General features: G+C 42.9%; 1 protein-coding gene and 1 long non-coding RNA gene across 4 annotated transcripts in view; both read left to right on the top strand.

Moving 5' to 3' along the window:
* Nucleotides 1-17,516, top strand: part of LDLRAD4 (low density lipoprotein receptor class A domain containing 4) — a 285,075-nt gene that overhangs the window by 228,791 nt on the left and 38,768 nt on the right. The window lies entirely within an intron of this gene.
* On the top strand, nt 8,627-13,215 carry LOC134137294 (uncharacterized). Its single transcript, XR_009957655.1, has 3 exons — nt 8,627-8,826; nt 9,144-9,222; nt 12,952-13,215. It is a non-coding gene; the product is annotated as an uncharacterized LOC134137294 (long non-coding RNA).

Here is a 17,516-nt window from a genome sequence, read left to right as displayed (position 1 = left end):
TTGTCGAGGCAGACCACAATTACTGTGTGTCCCTTCCACTTTCCTGTCAGCACAGTTCATGCAGGTATTAAAATACATCCAGACCCCAAACCTCATCTGACTACACTGCTGATGAAACTTCTCCTGGAGCACCAAAAAGGCATGTAAAAACAAAGAAGAAAAGGATTTTTTTTTGTTCTACTCCTTTTTTTTTTGGGGGGGGGGGAAACACTTTTAAAACTCTAGCAAAGAGTGAATTCTTCTTTTAAATGTTGTGACTTGGGAAAAGAAACCGCAGTGGGGCGTTCCCACACTGGCCTGCCCTTTTTTCTGTGATAGCATGTTAAATTGTTTTATTTGCAACATTGCCTGCTAGTTCTTGTGGGTTTTTTTGCGTATCTCATAGTATTTTGTTTGTTTCTTCATGTTTCAATTCTGAGGCTCCAGTGACTCTCTGAGAATTTCAGCTTTAATGAAAACACATAATGCAACAAAACTCAGTGAGACTTGATGGAAGGGGAAGGCGATACCTATTTTAAAACCGATCCCACTCACACTCGTTTTCTTACTGATTTCACTCACACACTCACACCCTCATCCCCGGAAGCTCCAGGAGATGCTTGTCCAAGTGATCTAGCTGGCATCACTTGTGTGTGACTGGGAGGATGAGGGGCATCAACTGTCAAATCATCATGTTACTTGGATTCTGCCTGGTTGGTGAGGACCTTCTAGTTTTGCATACATCTTTTATATCCTTTGGTAGTCAACCACATACCTATGGGGTATCCTTTTATTTATGAATCTTGTTTTCCCTGTCCTTAGATGAATCTGCCCATTTTCTGCGTCTCCCTGTTGCGGCTGCCTCTCTAGCTGCCGTCTGACGTGTAGCATGGTTGCCACCATCCTTTCCTCGCAGCGCAGTCTTGGCTGATCTGTGCTGTGGATGTAGCAGAGCACAGGCCTTCTGATCCTGATGCACACACCATGTTCCTCCATGTTTGCCTGTTTGATTGTTGCCAATCATGTCCATAGTTATCAAAACAAGGCATTTTTGTAACCTTGCTCTACTGTGTTTCCTGGTGCTTTCTGCCACAGGCATTTCTAAAGCGTTGTTCAGACCAATCTTCGCATTTCTGCTAAAATCTATATAAAACAACCAAAACAAGATTATGGTGGGAAATATTTCAACCTGTGACTTTAAAAATTACAAGTTAAGGTATAAATTATAACCTACATTTTTTCTTAGTATTTTTGTAATGTTGTGAATTTATATCTAACTGTCATTTGAGTCTGGCACGTCCATAATTTGAGTTGCCAGTACTGCAGCTAAAACTGGCTAACAGGACATTTTAAGACATTGCCTTTTCTCTTAGTCTAGACATTTTTTCACAGAAGGTCCAGGCATCGCTAAGGGTCTCTGTAGGTTTCAATGCAATCCAAATGCTGCTACCTTTGGGACAGTCGTTGAGCTCACTGCGCCTGAAAACAATATATGAAGATTACTTATTTATGGCTGTATTGGCAAACCTGTTTGAGCAGTTGCCACCTTGTGCAATCACTTTGCTCCCATCCCTGTGCTGTCTCCCATGCTTTGCTGACACGAAAGAGTCGCTTAAAACCTTTCCAATCCTGTTTGCTGTGTGGCTGCGCAAAGGCTGCTACTGCTACAGCAGGGTGGGAATGGCAAGACGGGGAATACCAAGGGGCTGTTCCTCAGGCTGGCCAAGGTTTCCTTGTCTGTAACCCAGGGCGCGTTACCTCAAAAAGCAAGTACTGAGTACGTACCCAGCACCTGTACTGCAGTATCCTAATGTCAGTGGGCTTCCATTAGGATCACTTCTTTTTGAATCTTTGCAGGCATACTGCTAGGTGTTACAGTATCCTCTGAGACAGTAGTGCTGAAATTTGAACTGATTGAAATGTGAAAGAGTTGTATTTTTTGAATGCTCTCCATGGCTTCATGTACAATTTGGCTAGATACATTATTTAGCTGATTTAACCTGGGCATGTAACTGAGCCGTTTTTCTAAGGATCAGCTTTAACATTTCTATGTTCCTGGTAGTTAAAGTTACATTTTATGATAGCAGTGTTATTTTTGCTTGCATTTAGTAAATATATAATGTGTTCCCATTTCAAGTCTTTTGACAAGGTATTATCCAAAGGAGCGCCACAGAATTGTTTTAATTCCAGTTCCTCCCTATTTTTTTCTTCCTGTCTGTAGTGTTCCCAGCAGTGCAGTAGACAGGATTTGATTTCTGTCAGAAATGATACTGCTTCAGTCTCATCTCTGTAAGTCTCCGCAGGGAGGTTAGAGGGTGGTTATCCTCCGGCTGGTCTGGACTTGGTCCAGCATTCGATGAGAATGCAAATCCCCTTGAAAGCAGATACCTCCTCTGCAGTGATACTGCCTTTATGCTGTGTGTGCTTCAGGAAGCTTATGATAAGTTTATATTTGCATGGAAATACTGTTCTTTTTTAAAGGTACCCAATCTTTTGCACTTCCCGTAGCTTAATAAATGTTCCTAATTCTTTTCTTTTTTTTCTTTTTAGTAAGAGAAGTGAGTGAATATAATCTGACTCAGGGCCCTGCTGCAGCAGTTCAGGAGATTATTGTTACAGCTTCGTGAGAACAAAAGTTGGATCGCCAAGGCTTTCGCTGTAATGCAGCATATTAATTTTTGTGATTAGTGGATTCCAAATCTCCCTTGTTTTCTAAAGCATAGCGTGGGAGTGTGAACTTTAGCAAGCCGGGCTTCCCCTCGCATCCCCGCTGTGCGAGTGAGTGGTCCAGGTAGGGAGGCTTCGGCGTGAGGCTGCTCGCGGGCAAGGCGCGGGGTTGGTGTTGGTGCCGCTCAATTCGAACGGGCAAGGCTCCTTCCAGAGCAGATGCAGCGCTGACTCTGCGGCGAGGCCGGAAGGCCCCACAGCCGGTTTCGTGGCAGCAAGCGCCCGCCGCCCGCCGGCGCAGGAGGCCCTGCGAGCGTTACCAGCGGCATCCGGGAGGAGCGCGGCGGCTGGGGCGAAACGTGCTGACTCAGGGAATCCCGGCGGCGCTCCGCTGCCCAGCGCCCCGGCGGCGGCTCCCCGGGGAATTCACGGATGCTTCGCCTAATCCCCGACTCCGCGTCTTGTTTCTGGTCAAAAGCCGCACCGTGCACCTGCAGAGGTAGATTGGGGCTGGCGGGCTGGTAGCGGGGAAGTGCTGGAGGAGAAAATGCCGCCCGCATTTTGATATCGGGGCTAAACTCCCTATTTTGAAATGTCAGGTCCGATTCCTGCTCACACTAAAAAGCCTCTTTACCCTTTTGTAGCCAAGCAGATTGACCTTAAAGTGGTTGTAAATCAGTTGTTCCCTCCTATTTCAAGTTTTATCTTGCTCCAGCTATTCAAAAATAACCATTAACTGTAGGTCTGCAAACAGATTTATGGCAGCGCGTTTAAAGGATCCAGCTATTTCAGTACTGCGTCGCTAGCGCTGATTGCTGACATAATAATGCGGCTATAAAAACCGGCTGAATCAAACTTCCCTGTACACAGAACCGTCTGTTGATTGCACTGTTGTCACTCCCTTAACAACTGTCACCAAGTTTTGTTTTCACGTCCTACAACTCTCTTCTATTCCAGGCTCACTGTAATGTTTCCCGAAAAAGAAACCTCAATGAAAGGCGGCCTGGGGCTTTGGCTTTCCAGCATTTTTTTTTTTTTTTTTTTTTTTTTTGCCTTCACTTCTGCTCACCAGTAGGTGTCACTGACGTGGAATGGAATAAGATAGTGTCTGGACAGCGATACTACTAATTCCTTGCACTTCTGGAGCAGCTAGCGTTAACGTAGCAAAAAACGTAAGCCTCATCCCAGGACGGTGCCCAGCCGAACTGCTGCATTTCACTGTGCTGGTGTTGTCTTCTCCCTTCCTCTGCCCCCAAGGAGAACCACGTGTGATGCCACGGATGCTCCCTGATCCGACACAGGGCACTGTTCACCTACGTGTTTCTCAGTCGCAGGATGTGTAATAATTGCATATTAAAGTAGGGAAGAGATAAGGAGCTTCTCTAGCTTCTGGGAAACAGCGAGGGGCTAACTTCTTGAACCATCAGTTTGGAGATAAGCAAAAATAAATAGAATTTCTTAATGATTTAATCAAGAAAATAGATTAATAATTTAAACTGTCATATTTTGTAAATTAAAAAACGAATAGTCCTTTTCTCTCTCCCTCCCATATCTCAGCCTTCCAACAAACTCTTCAAAGCTGCATAAACGTAAAGCTTTTATTTTTTTTTTTAACTTGAGAGGAAAAAATAAAGAAAGCCTCCAGCAGTTCTGCCTCAGGTGAGGATCTGATTTCTCTAAGCATTTTCAATTAGTGGAAGTCAGACATCTTGTAATCGAAATAGGTGAGGCAAAAGAGTAGTGGACAGACGTCACATATGCAAAGTGTCAGTGGTATCTGTCTTAGCTTGTCCCATTTTCTTCTTTGCTCACCCTCTAGTCCTTTCTGCACCAATGTTGCGTTTAACCATTTCAGTTCCCAGTTAGCGCGACACGTTCCTTCTCACGTTGGTGCTTGTGGTTCTTTCTTCTTCATTTCCAGAACTGATTTTGCTCATATTTATCTCTGGGGCCTGCCTTCCCTCTTTGGTAGCTCATGGTGGTGCCCCTGATGCCCGGGCTAACAACTATCTATGTAGCTCCTGCCAACCTATTCTGGGGCTGAACTGGTGAGACAAATTCCCTGTCACTCGTCTCAACAGCTATTTTCTTTTTTGTAAACCCTCTAGAAGAGGTAGAAACTTCAGAATAGATCCATAACATCATTGAGACATGCCTCTGTGAGGAAAACAGGCTGCATTTTAAATTGCAGTCACCAATGTATTTAAATTAGCCACTTTTAAGGGATTTTTTTCGTTTAATTTAATGTAGACAGGGTACCTTGCATTTTGAAGCTGTTAGCTTTTCTTCATCCAATGTGTTTTTTGGCTTTGGGAAACTCTGGCTTTTGTAACTGTGCAGAAGATGTCCTCTCAGTGGATATCAGCTCAGCTCTAAATATGGCCTAGTTTTCAGAGATGCTGAGGATCTACTGTTTCCTGAGTAGTCAACAGGAAATAGTGATCAGCATCTTTGAAGACAACCTTGTACCATATAAAAATTGTTATTAAAAAAGAAAAGTGTAGATAAAAAAAAGTGTAGATGTGTGAACACAAGGCCAATAGGGTACGTGGCTCTCAGAGGCTTGAAAGCTTAGAGACACAGGAAAAGTTAAATACGCTTTGGTGGCTTCCCTAAGAGGGGCTGATTGGTAGTGACTGTGAAAGCGCACTTTTTTGTGAGTTCCATAGAGATTTTGGTGTTGATTTTTAGCTGTTATTAAAAACCAGAACAGTATTTTAAACATCTCTTTCCTTTTCTAAAGGAGAGCGAGGGCTTGAACAGCACAAACTTCTTATGCTTGTTTGTGTGCATTGCTGTAACTAACCTCCGGAGAGGTTATATTTTTGAGGTTAGATTTTTGAACAAGGCAGATCTTCAGCTATATCATTGCACCTGCAGGAGATGTGAAGCAGTGAGCTCTTTTAAGGCTCAGCATCTTCGTATGCTGATTGCTCTGGAAAATATGCAGTGACTGTGCATCATTTAGAAACAGAAAAATAAAGGTGCTGCTCAAGGTAGTTGGAAGGATTCTGCAGTGTTTGGCATGGGTTCGGAGAAAGGGCGGACAAGGAATGAGAATATTGTGTATTAGAGATGAGGAACGCATCCTCTGGACCCCATTTACCTGTCATGAAGCCCGCAAGCCTGTGGCCCTGCGTGTGCTCCAGGGTGCTGAGGCTAGCCCACGTGCTGTGCACCCTGCCTGCCTGCCTACGGCCGCCCCACAGGTCAGTCTTTTACAGCCCCATGAACACAGCATTGAGTCTCCTTCTCAGCATTGCCACTTGCCCTCAGCTGGCGCTCAGGGCAGTGCTTATTTCTCTGCACATTGCCTTTTATGTCCACTAACACTGGAAATTACCTGTGGTCTCGTTCTGTGTGTGGACTGTGCGTGGCACCACAGAGCTTCAGTTTTGGCTGGGCCCCGTGGGTGCTGTGCTTTTGCACAGCACTGCACTAGTGTGGGGGTTTCTTACTCCAGGGCTGCTGAACTGGAACAGCTTTTTCAGTTCTTTTTTGTGTCTGTGTGGGTTCTGTGTATGCAAAGAAAGATTGTAGTAGTCATCTCAAATTGTCTTATCTCACAGCTGAGAGACTGCATCCCCACTGGTCTGATGACTGGTAGAGGGTTGGGGTTACTGGGGATGCTGCACCAGGCACTTTCTGTTGGTTTACAGTTCTTCAGTCTGAAAACTTAGCAAGTTACCATTTTGCATGATCAGACTTTATGCAAGCTATTTTCATTGTTATTCAAAAGAAGTAATTTTGGGGAAAAAGACCTTCCTATCCTTTCCTTTCCTCTCCTCGTTTTTGAGGATGATGATTTGTCAAAGATCTGAGCTGATGGACTAACCTTCTAATAGTGAGATGATGGCATACTTAATGAACCTGAACATGTTCATGCTGAAGGACCATGTAAAACAAAGAACCCAAGATACATAAAGGTAATACACAGGAAGAATTGTATTTAGGACATAATAATAAATTCTTGTACAGAATTTTTCTATGATTGTCCATAAAAAGCTTTTACAGAGAAGGAGCTATCATGACCTATCTCACAAGTGGAAAATTGAGGCAGCAAATTTGTGTCAGAGGTGCAGAGAACAGTAGAAGAGACTAAATTATATCCAAGCCTTTGTAGACTTTTCAATCCAAAGCCATATTGTTTGGATCATGCTGCATCCTACCTAAAGTTTTTGTCCCTGGTAAGCTTTGAGTTCAAATTGGTAATGGCAACCAAAAAACCCACCAGTTTTCCCAGTATGTTGGTAGTATTAGTAGTGATCTTCAATATCAGGGCCAAAAGATGCAAGCTCCAAACTTGGGGATGGTTTCTTTATGTGAAACACATTCTATTTAGATTGTGCAAAGATTTGGAAACCTTTCCTTCTTTAATTTTTTTAATATACTTACCTTTGGTGCAATCTCATCTTGCATTCATCTGAAGCACAATACTGACTAATCTTTTCATTTGCTTAACCTGTTTATTAAGCTATGAGTTTCCCAGACCGCCAGGGATAACAAATGAAGGTGACTCAGATACAGTTTAAGAGTATAGAGCAGCTGAGTGTTGGAATAAAAGGCTCAAGCATAGCAAATAGCAGTTGTTTTCAGTAATTTAAGCTAATCTGTCTAACTTGGGGGGGGCATGTGACATTCAGCACAGGGGTAGTGAGCTCTCAGGAAGCTCTGCAAGGAGAGATCGAACACACTTTTGCTCTGATGTCCATCCATTTTGCAGCAGATGCTATCACTAAGACAGGAAAAATCAACCATGCAAAAGTCCCTGAAAGCTTGCAGATAGTTTTACCAATTACAGGCAAGGGTTTGCAACTTCTTCTCTTTCTTCTTAGACAGTTTTTAATCCCTCTTTTTGTACAGCTTTAGATTGCCATTCCAGATTTATGGTATTTCAGTAATCGTATTAATGAACAGACTGAACTTCAGAATCTGTATTTTCAGTTACTTAAAGGTACCTCAAATACTAGCTTTTGGGGATGAGAATGCTCTTGCTTTCCCATCCCCAGAAATGAATTACTTCTGGAAAAGGAGGTAAAATCTATTTGGCTGTTTTAATCTGTTGAGTTTAAATAGAAGGTCTTTCACCTGCAGAATTATCTTTTTCAACCTTTTCTGAGCTCAGTTTACTCAGAAACTTAGCTTTCATAACAAAGGCAACCTTCACTCTTTGGCATTTGTAAAAGGTATAGCTGTGAAGTAATCGAAACATGGATTTTTAAAAGCATTTACTAAGTTATAATATTTTTTCACCTGATTTCAGAAAACTTTATCTCCCACTGCTGATGCTAATATGAAAGATTTTATAATACAGGGTGAAGAAACTAGCTATCTTTATATGCTTTTATATTTTTGTTAATATTTTAATTAGCATATTTTTTTTATTATGTTATGCCACTAGTTTATCCTATACCACACTTAATGGGAATCAGAGCTGAGGTTTCATGTGCAACGACCGTGTTGTTCCTTGTTCCTGGTTCTGCGGCGGCTTGCCTAACACACACCCAAATGTCTCCCCTTTATTTTTGAGTTTACAATTTGAAAACATCAAATTTTTCTGAAAGTTTCTTAAGGAGGGGAGAGAGAAAGTCTGCAGCAAAGTTATCGTGGTGTGACCCACACAAGTGAATCTCTTGGCGAAGACTGCTTTTCTCCCCCTTTGAACAGGGAGACGCCGAGTCATGGATCAGTGCTTGGGCAGCTCACGTAAACGTCGGGGCGCTTTGAAAATCAGCAACGCAGGCCTGAAAACCAAACATTTTTCAGCTTCACCTCATTATCGCTAGATCTTACGGATCTCTTTAAACGATTTGCCTCCAGTTGTCAGGCGCTCTCTCTTCTGCCCCCTCAACATTTTGTGTGCTGCGAGCTGTGCCCTTGCGAATGATCTGAACCCGTGGAAGCGGCAGGGGCAACTTTCGGAAACACTTGGGTGCCAAGTTTCCTGTGCTGTGAGCTTAAAATAGCCCAGACTGGGAAAAGATGGGAGCACCGTCACCCAGGGCTGCTCGGCGGCGTGTCAGGGCTGTTTTTACTTGAGCCCTGCTGGCTGGTGCAGTTCTTTGTGAGCAGAAGAAAGAAACTCGCCCCCACCCATTTCCTCTTCTGGGGCTATTTTGGGCGCGCGGCGCAGTTCGCCGTGTACTTTCTCAGCCCGAGCGGCACTGTGAGCTCCTTCTGGTAAATCACGTTTTCTCTTGGGGAGGGGGGCAGGGAGGGACGGGAGGAGGAAGGGAGGAATTTGTGTTTAAACAGGTTTGTTCCCTCCCCCTCCCCCCCGCCCCGGACCCCGCTGTGTGTCCGTGAGCGTGTCCAAGACGATGTCCAAGGCGATACTCACAGTGCCCCTAAAGGGCAGAGCCCCTTCCAGGATGTGCCCGCGTAGCCTTCTTTCTGACCCAGTCCGCAGCCGCATTTGGACGCGCCGTGCATTCGCCTGGATGGCTTTCATGAGTGCCAGCAGGTGGTAGTGACATTTTTCTCTTTTCCGTTTTAAGGAGTCATTATATTTAATGAAGAGCGAGGCCCAGGAAGAGGTACCAGGAGCTTAAGGAATTTGTGGAATATTCAAGCTGAGTATTTTTTTTAGTGCATGTTTGAAAAATGTCACTGCATAAACATACCTCACTGATCTATTTCTGTAGCGAGGCAGGAACCGAAGCCTGCCTTTACTCGACGTTTCCACCAGCAAAACTCATTTTTTTCACTGAAGTTTTTGTTGGCTTCAGCCACAATGGGGGAAATCAAAATCCTGCCCTTGGGGTCAGAAAATGGACTTAGGAGTTCTCTGGTCATCAGTTACCTACCCAAGATAGGGATATATCCCAAGAGAAACATCCAGAGGGGGGAAAAACACTTCTGAAAGGTGATATGTAAGTGTGGGGGAAACCACTCCTTTTATATTTCTCTGCAGAGGACAGAGACATCTGTGGATGGGCGGAAAAATGCATGTGGAAAGGACACAAGGAGGAGTCTGGGTTTGTGGTGCGGTTCTGAAGGGGCTTTTTGGTTGGTTGGTTGGGTTTTTTTTACTGTTTTGTGCAGTAAAGGTTACTGTGGTTTCTCAGGTCCTGAAAACACTTTTGTTACTACTTGAACCTACTGAAAGCAGAACAGTTTAGAGAAGGATTTGTACTCACTGCAAAATATCTCTGTCTTCTTGTGAAAACCAGCTTAAGCCTGAGGAATACCTGGTTGAAAGACTACACTTAGTTAAATGTTAGCACTCTTTGGAGGCCACCATGAAATTGTCCTTTGCAGGAATGGAAAAAGTTACTTGATTTTTCTGATTTCACCAAGGTTAAAATTCAAGAAGAACAAACCAAGAAAAGATTATTCAAGACCTTCCTGCATCATAATATGTCATCATAACAAAAAAAGATATGTACTCAGTATTTGCAGTCTGCCTTTGGAAATAAAAAGCTCCTTATGCAGGCATGGTGAGGTCAGTTGGCAGTTCCTGACTTCTCAGCACTGGCTCATACTTAATTTTTTGCATTATAAACACATCAATCTTGTATGTGTGCGTATACCCCAAAGAGGTACTTTTTGGTATTGTTTTGCATCAGCAGCAGGTATTTTCTGGAAGAATCAGTTGTCTTTGTTTTGCCCTCAAATTAAGAATTTACCATCAAGAAATGTATTACTTTAGGGTTTTACATTTGACTTTTATGCTTAAATTAGAGCCAAAGTCTTTTGGGGAGAGCTGAGAAGGTAATGACTTGTTAATTTTAAATTTCTACATGACTTATTCTTCATTTTGTTTGGTCTCTACTAAAATTTTAGATAAAAGTCCATGTTTTACTATTAACACAGGAGAATATTTCGCATTTGTAGAAACTTGGAGCGAGTCCTGATAGTACTGTGTTCTCCTGGTACCTTTATCTCATCCCAGCTCTTCCCTGAGCTGATGCCTAGAACATCTTATTATTTTCATTACAGTAGCCATTCCTCAAGCCTTTCTTGCTAGTTTTTTAGTCACCTGTCAGGCTAACACCATCCATATTGTTGTTATTTTTCTCAAAAATATTTCCTAGAATCTTGCTCATTTGTTTGTGCACCAAAAACAAAATACATTTTCTTCAGTAGACTCTATCTTTCTTATAAAGCTCCAGGGTACTGACTTGCTACTTCTTTCCTTAAAATTCAGAAAGAGGATCACAAAAGCCTCCTCAAGAAACAAGGAGGCTTGAGGAGAGGGCTGAAGTGCCCGGGTTAGGTATCCAAACCTGACTTCCCCCACATATAACTTGTTTTCTGGGACTGGTAGGACTAGATGGGGAGTTGAATGTATTATATTTAGTTGTCTCAAAGCACTTGCTCGTTGCGCTCCTAGCTCTGGGGTTTTGTTAATTCTTTTGTGGCTAAATATATCTTCTGCAACCTCCTGTCCTCCCACTTACGGGATCTTAAGTTAATATGAAATAGCATTTGCCTCTGGAGGTGGTGGTATAATTCTTTAGAGGTCAAGCTGGAGACCTTCAGGGGCTCTGGTTTAGGGAACCCAAACTCAAGTATCCGTAAAAATAATTTGAAATAGCTCCGTGTAAGTATTTCTCTGTTGTGAGGTTGTTTTGTGGCAGTGGGTCATGGAGAAGGATGGCTGCCAGAGGCTGGACAAGAAAGGGGAAACGCACAGGGTTTCTCTCTGGGGACAAGGGAAGAGTTTCCATCCCAATGAGCCAGCTGCAGACAGGACAGCCCATGCACCGCCGCTGCATGAGGCAGGTCATTGTGAGCGGCTGAAGTGGACGGGGCCATAAATCCTGGGCTGCGTCGCCGTCTCAGTCAGTGCCAGGCCGAGCACAGGAGCCTTCCCGGCTCCCGAGCTGCTCCGGGTGCTCGGGGACGGCGCGGGGTTGCGTATTTGCAGCCACAACAGCCTGTTGCTAGCAGGTGCTCACCCTGCGCAATAAGCCCTCATTTGTAGTCGCCGGGCCGGGACATTGGCATAGGGCACTTCGCACAGCTGGGCCACGCTGGTGCCAGATAAGAGTCCCATGGTACGGGCAGACCCAGCTGCACTGGGAGGCTCAGTCTCTCCTCCGTTATTTTCTTAATCGACAATGCAAAGTGAGGGCTACAGCTACCGCAGATTCTTGCATACATGTGCTCAAAATACACAGATGTTAAGCAAACACAGTTCTGTTCTTTCTTTCCTATTTTTTTATGCATTGTAAAGGTTTCTTATTAAAGATCTGCAGTTGTCCAAGCTGCTGCATATTTTGCTTTCATAAAGGCAGAGAAGTTAAAAAAAAGATATATTTTTATCCCAATTTTCCATTTCAGTTCCACTGATTGAAATAAGGCGGGCTGAACATTTTTCTAAGAGCATCATTTTATTTGAGTTGGAAATACTGAAACAGTGCACATTACATGGGTCAGCAACTGAAGTACAATTACAAATTTATTTGTAAATTGTTCAATTGCAAAGGGCAGCAGTCCAATCTAGAGAGTCTTATAGGTGTGTATTTACAATTCTTACACCAACTTCACATACATAAAATGAATTCTAAGTCTCTTAGTTGCCCTAGGGTTTTTCTAGATTGAGAATGGACTTTATTTCCAAAGTTTGTCTGTAATCCCATGAAGAGGTTTAAAACGTTACTATAAAAGAATTAGATACAAGAATACAATTACTAAATACCAGATAATGTTGACTAACAAGTGGAGATTTTTTTTTTTAATCTGCAGTGATTGTAGTCTGAATCAGGATTTGGCTTAGAGCAAATTGTCAGTTCGAACCAAAAAAGAGAATTGCTTAAAATAGCGATGTTAAGAAAAATCAGCAAATGACATCAAACCAACAAAAGCTTCCAGTTCTTTTTGTTTATTTTCTGGCTTTTTGTTTCCTCTTGGGAAACTCTGAAGCCAGATTTCCAGGTTATCCTCTGCAAACATGGGAACCTGAAGGATTAGTTTTTAAACAAAAGCCAAATTTCTCAAGACAGAACATGACTCCAGGAACTGAGGCATTAAGAAAAAGTCCGAATGTCATGTCATAGTATTTGAGATGGATTTGCTAACGTTTGACAAGATTATTGTTCCTACCTGAGTAAGAGTTCCCCGCAGGCCAAAACAGCTGTGGTTCTTTACAACAACAAAAGTGGTACATGACTGCCATTAGGACGCACTTGGAAATGGCCTGATGTTGGCAGTCCATAGGTGCTAAAGCCTGTGTTATCAGGCCCTGACTAAGCAGTGACCAAGGGTTTGGAGGGGGAGTGTGCAAAAACTAATAAGGCACTAATAAGAGAGGCCTATTGCTGTACATGTCTCAGTCGCTCCGGTTTGTTTTCTAAATAGGAGGCTATGGAATAACGTCAGAAGCGAAGGGTGGAGCTGAGCGCTTGCATGAGTAACATCTGCAGGACTGGGCCTGATCTTCTGCCCATTGAAAGCAATAGGCATCTCGCCAGCCCCGTCACCGGGAGCAGCATCCATGCCAGCAAAGAAAAGGGAAACTCATTGGGCTATCTGCATGGCCGGCTCGAGGAGGAAAGGAGAGAGTAAAAAAAAAAAAAAAAAAAAAATCAGAGGGAATAAATTCCTATTCAAATAAATACTTCTATAAGGACATGTTTTGTAAGTAGTGAGTGTGTTTAATTTGGACGATCTTCCTTCAAACGTACAAAAAAGTTGGCTTCTAGTGTGCCGTCCTGGAGAGCTCTGCGGTGTGGGATGTGAAGGACTGGAAGGGAAATTATGGCTGTTGCAGCCCCCATGCCAACCTCACATGGAGGGCGAGGAATGCATTTATCTCCATTTCGGAATGGGGCGCCATAGCTTTAATCCTGATGACCCAGGTCTTATTCCAAAGTTTTTCTTCTTTTCTTCTTTTTAGTGTGGTTAACCTTACTTCTTACTACCAGTTCCCTTTCCCCTGTGTAAATCAGTGGACAATAGCATCTTTCCATCTTTCTCTACCCCCAGTTAAGCTTTTGAGATGATTTTTCATTTCTGAAGTGCGTTTTTTGGGTTGTTTGTTTAAGTATGGTAAATTACTGTAGAAGTAGGTCAACTGATTATTAACTGCTGTTTTGCCTGTGAAAGCGAATCATATTAAAAATGGCCTCCCTATTCCTCAGCTATGTGCCAGCTATGTGTAATTTTAGCTTGTGGTAGTGGCAGTGGGTCATTCTGGGCAAGGGAAGTAAAAAATCGGTAAACCAAGATGAGACTAGAGTAAGGAAAAAATTTAAGCACATTGAATTATCCCCTAAAAAATTTAGTATTGTGGTGAGATTTCAGGAATCCTATGTACAGAACAGCTACAGCTTTGTGAACCATTACATTTTGGAATTTGCTCACCTTTTCAGTGCAGGCATACTACACTGCAACTGTAACTCATTGACTGATTTGAAAACTTTTCTGTTTGAATTAGAAAAAAGAAAACTTTTCCCATTTACTGTTTTATCACAGTCAGTTTGTGCGCTACAAGCAGAGCTGTTGTTAAAGTACTAGCATATCCGAAATTGTGTTTTCCTGTTACCTAGCAAGTACTTCAGGCATCAAACATGCTAGTACTGATAATATCCAGGCTGTGTTATAGTAAACTGAAAGGTAAAATGTGTGTATACTTGCATTCCTTAGGCCATAAAGCACTTCTTTCACTGCTAAAATTTTGCCTTCTGCTCCAGCCCTGTTAATTTTTGGTTTTCTTCAGTGTCATAAGGTGCTTTTCCAAAATTGACCACAATGACTGTGTTGAACTTTTTGAAAGACAAGTCTCATTTCTAAAGGAAAGATTATCAGTGACTTGTTTGCTAGACTTTTAAAAATTGCTTGACATGTAGTTTTGAATTGTTTGGGGAGCTCCTTTAAACTTGTTGTACTCAAATGTTCTCTTAGTTAATGACTGCAGTTTAGTCTCCACTGGAAAATGTTGGTACGTCAGTGAGGGCTGTGCGTAAATCAGTCTCCTAACACATTCAGCTGTGCCAGCAGAAACTGGAATGTAAATGAAACGAGCCTTTTTAAAAAAAGAAAAAAAGAAAAAAAAGATTATTTTGCTGGTAGAGCTCATTTTTTTTCAAGAAATGGCTTTAAATTATACTGGCTGACGGACTCTTTGCTGGTTTAGGCTGGTTAGGGGTAGGAGACGGTTACCTGCCCAGCTTTGTGAACACTTACGTACACTCATGCTGGGAGAGGAGAGTATTTCCTGTTGCCCCGACAGCCTGTTCTCAGAAACTCTTGCTAGCCTTGGTTACTTAGACCCAAGCAATACTGATACAATGTTTTGGATTTTTTTTTTTTTTAGAAATTAATTCACTTTAATTAGTGCAGTTCCCTTCTTGTACTGATGAGTTAAAGAGTGTTTCTTAAAGTCAGTCCAGTCAGCAGGAGCTAAGTTGCAACCCAGTCTGGGTTCAGAGTTGACCCTGCTTTTGGAGCAAGGTGTTGGACTAGAGACCTCCCCAGGCCCCTTCCAGCCTGCATGGTTCAGCAATTCTGGTTCTTCTCTGAAGGGCTGTGCCAGTTTGTGTATGTTGGTTCAATATTTGGGGTATGCATAAAAATGACTTAAGCAGCCTTTATAGGTGCTGGCTAGGTGATCCAAGAAAATTGGCTGAATGGACTTTTTAAAAAAAATCTTTTGTACCATAGATACTCACAGAATGCCCAGGCCTCTCCTTTGCTTCCTGTGGTGATCACTGTGGTTGCTTCTGCCCTTTGCTATCCCTGGCAGATTTCAAAGAGGCAGGGCAAACAGTGACAACATTGTTAAACCAAAAGTTTACATTTCTCATAGTTTTTCCAGTGTTGCGTGTTCTACATGCGGTGGTGCATGATCTGTAGAACAGCTGTGGTCGTCTACCATCTCCCCCTGCACTCAGTAACCTAGCAGAATGAGGAAAAACAGTGCAAAACTTCCCAATTCATCTTTCAGTGTTCCAAAAGCTTTTTTAGGATCTTTTCCTTTGCCATGGCACAGAGATGGTCACTCATGTGGCTGTACTGAGGGTGGTTGTGGGGCGTTACAGAGCTTTACATCCCCTCTCCTGCTTTTTTGCCACTGTGCTGGCACTACTTGTGTTCCCAGTATTGCAGCGCCTCTCCAGTTTCCTGTCTCTACATGCCAGATTGTGGGAGCTAGACAGTCAGCAGCGCTGTACTGGGGCCAGAGCCAAAGAAGAGGAGCAAAAGACATGAGCAAAATTCTTTTCTTGGGTGAAGCTCTGTGCTAGGGGTCTTAGGTTATTTACTTGGAATGACTGATCCAAGTCTTTCTAGCAATTTGAAGGTGGGGCTTGTAACTGGAAGCCCTCCTGTCACTTTTTTTTAACACTATCATCTTCCAGTAGTGTTGCCATTAGATGCTGTGGAGTCTGCAGGGCTGTGAAGAAAAATGTTGAACTCCCATATTGCTATCCTGTTGCTACACCATGCACTTCAATTTCCCATTTTGTTTGCCAGTCCATTCTCAGGCTAAAGCCAACATAAAGTTCCAGTCTGCTCCATGGGAATGCTCAGATCCTGCAGGAAAAAGTTCTGCAAAGCGGGCAGAACGATGACAAGAACAATGACTTATTTTTGGACTTCAGAGACACTCAGTCTATGAAAGCCTGGAATGGATAGCATTGAGCGAGCAGAGAGATCTGTGAGGTTCTCTACAGAGCTGTAATCCTGGTTGGCTGGACCCTTGCGTAAGCTGGAGAAACAATCCGTGGTGGAGGGTGTTAGTCAAAGTGTCTCACAGTGGTAGAATTTCACTTTTTGCTGATGGAATTGATCTGTTTTATGATCCAGCACAACCTGAAAGAGAGGAAACCAGTTACGCTGCCTGCACTTTATGAAACTTCCTCTACAAGATCACCAGTCTCTTCAGTGAGCTTCTCTCCAGCTAGTGTGGTGCAGGTCGTGGTGTGGCATTCTCATCCTGGGTTTGCTTTCAGCTTCTGCCTGTTGCTTGCAGGTCTCTGTTGCTGGCTGACATTCTTGCTGGCTGCTTGCCTGGCAGACTGTGGCTGGATTCCTGATCTGAAATCTATCAGTGGAGTAGTTCAGCCCAGCTCACTTACAGGGACTGTCTCATCCCTTCCCTTGTGACCTGACTTAAACATGAGTTTTTAGTCTCAAAGAGGGATGAGCATTTTTTTAATGGCGTGGGAAAGCTCACCTGAGAATAGATTCATAGTAAGCCTTTATGATCCAAGACAGACAGAAACTCAGGCTAACAATATGGTATATCAATTGTGTATGTATGTGCGCTGGATTGCAATAGCATTTGTGAGCTGTTTGGCTTTTGGTTCATTGGGTGCATTTCATTTTGGGTAGCTTGTTTGTTTTTAGTTTTACTTTGAGATGTCACTTGGCAAGAGATTTTTTCCAGTCATAGGTTTAACAATAAACTGTTATCTGGAGGTGGGTGTAGATTTGATAATAATGGTGTTTATAGAATGATTAGTTTTATTTTTGACAGGTCTTCCATGTGATAGGAAGCACGGTTTGGGGCTGCATTCTTTGCAAAGCTGAGAATGAAGAAGTTCTACAGGGCTTACACCAAAACAATCTCTTCTTCCCTGGCATCCCATGGTGAATTGCTTTCATTTCCATAGGGAAACCCAGCTGAGCAAAACCTTTTGAAAAGACAGAAGCTTGGTACTCACTTTCTGTCAGCTTGCCACACTCCTTCTGGACATGCTACTCTACACTAGTTGCAGATTGCCATCATAAATAGCTTCCAGAACTCCAGCAGTCCTTGCAGCTATGTGTCTTTGCTTGTTAGCCTGACCATAAGGTTTTTGTGCTATTGCAGCACAGCTCTTCTAGTGGTACCATATGATAAGAAGCAGTTTATGAAACACTTCAGAGACCTGTTTATTATCCTTTTTGTTTGTTAGCCCTAGCTGATTGTACATTTCTGC

Source organism: Rhea pennata, chromosome 2 (genome assembly GCF_028389875.1).
Source record: "Rhea pennata isolate bPtePen1 chromosome 2, bPtePen1.pri, whole genome shotgun sequence".
NCBI classification, from domain to species: Eukaryota; Metazoa; Chordata; class Aves; order Rheiformes; family Rheidae; genus Rhea; species Rhea pennata.
Note: the sequence above shows the minus strand (reverse complement) of the source record. Positions and strands in the feature narration are given on the sequence as shown.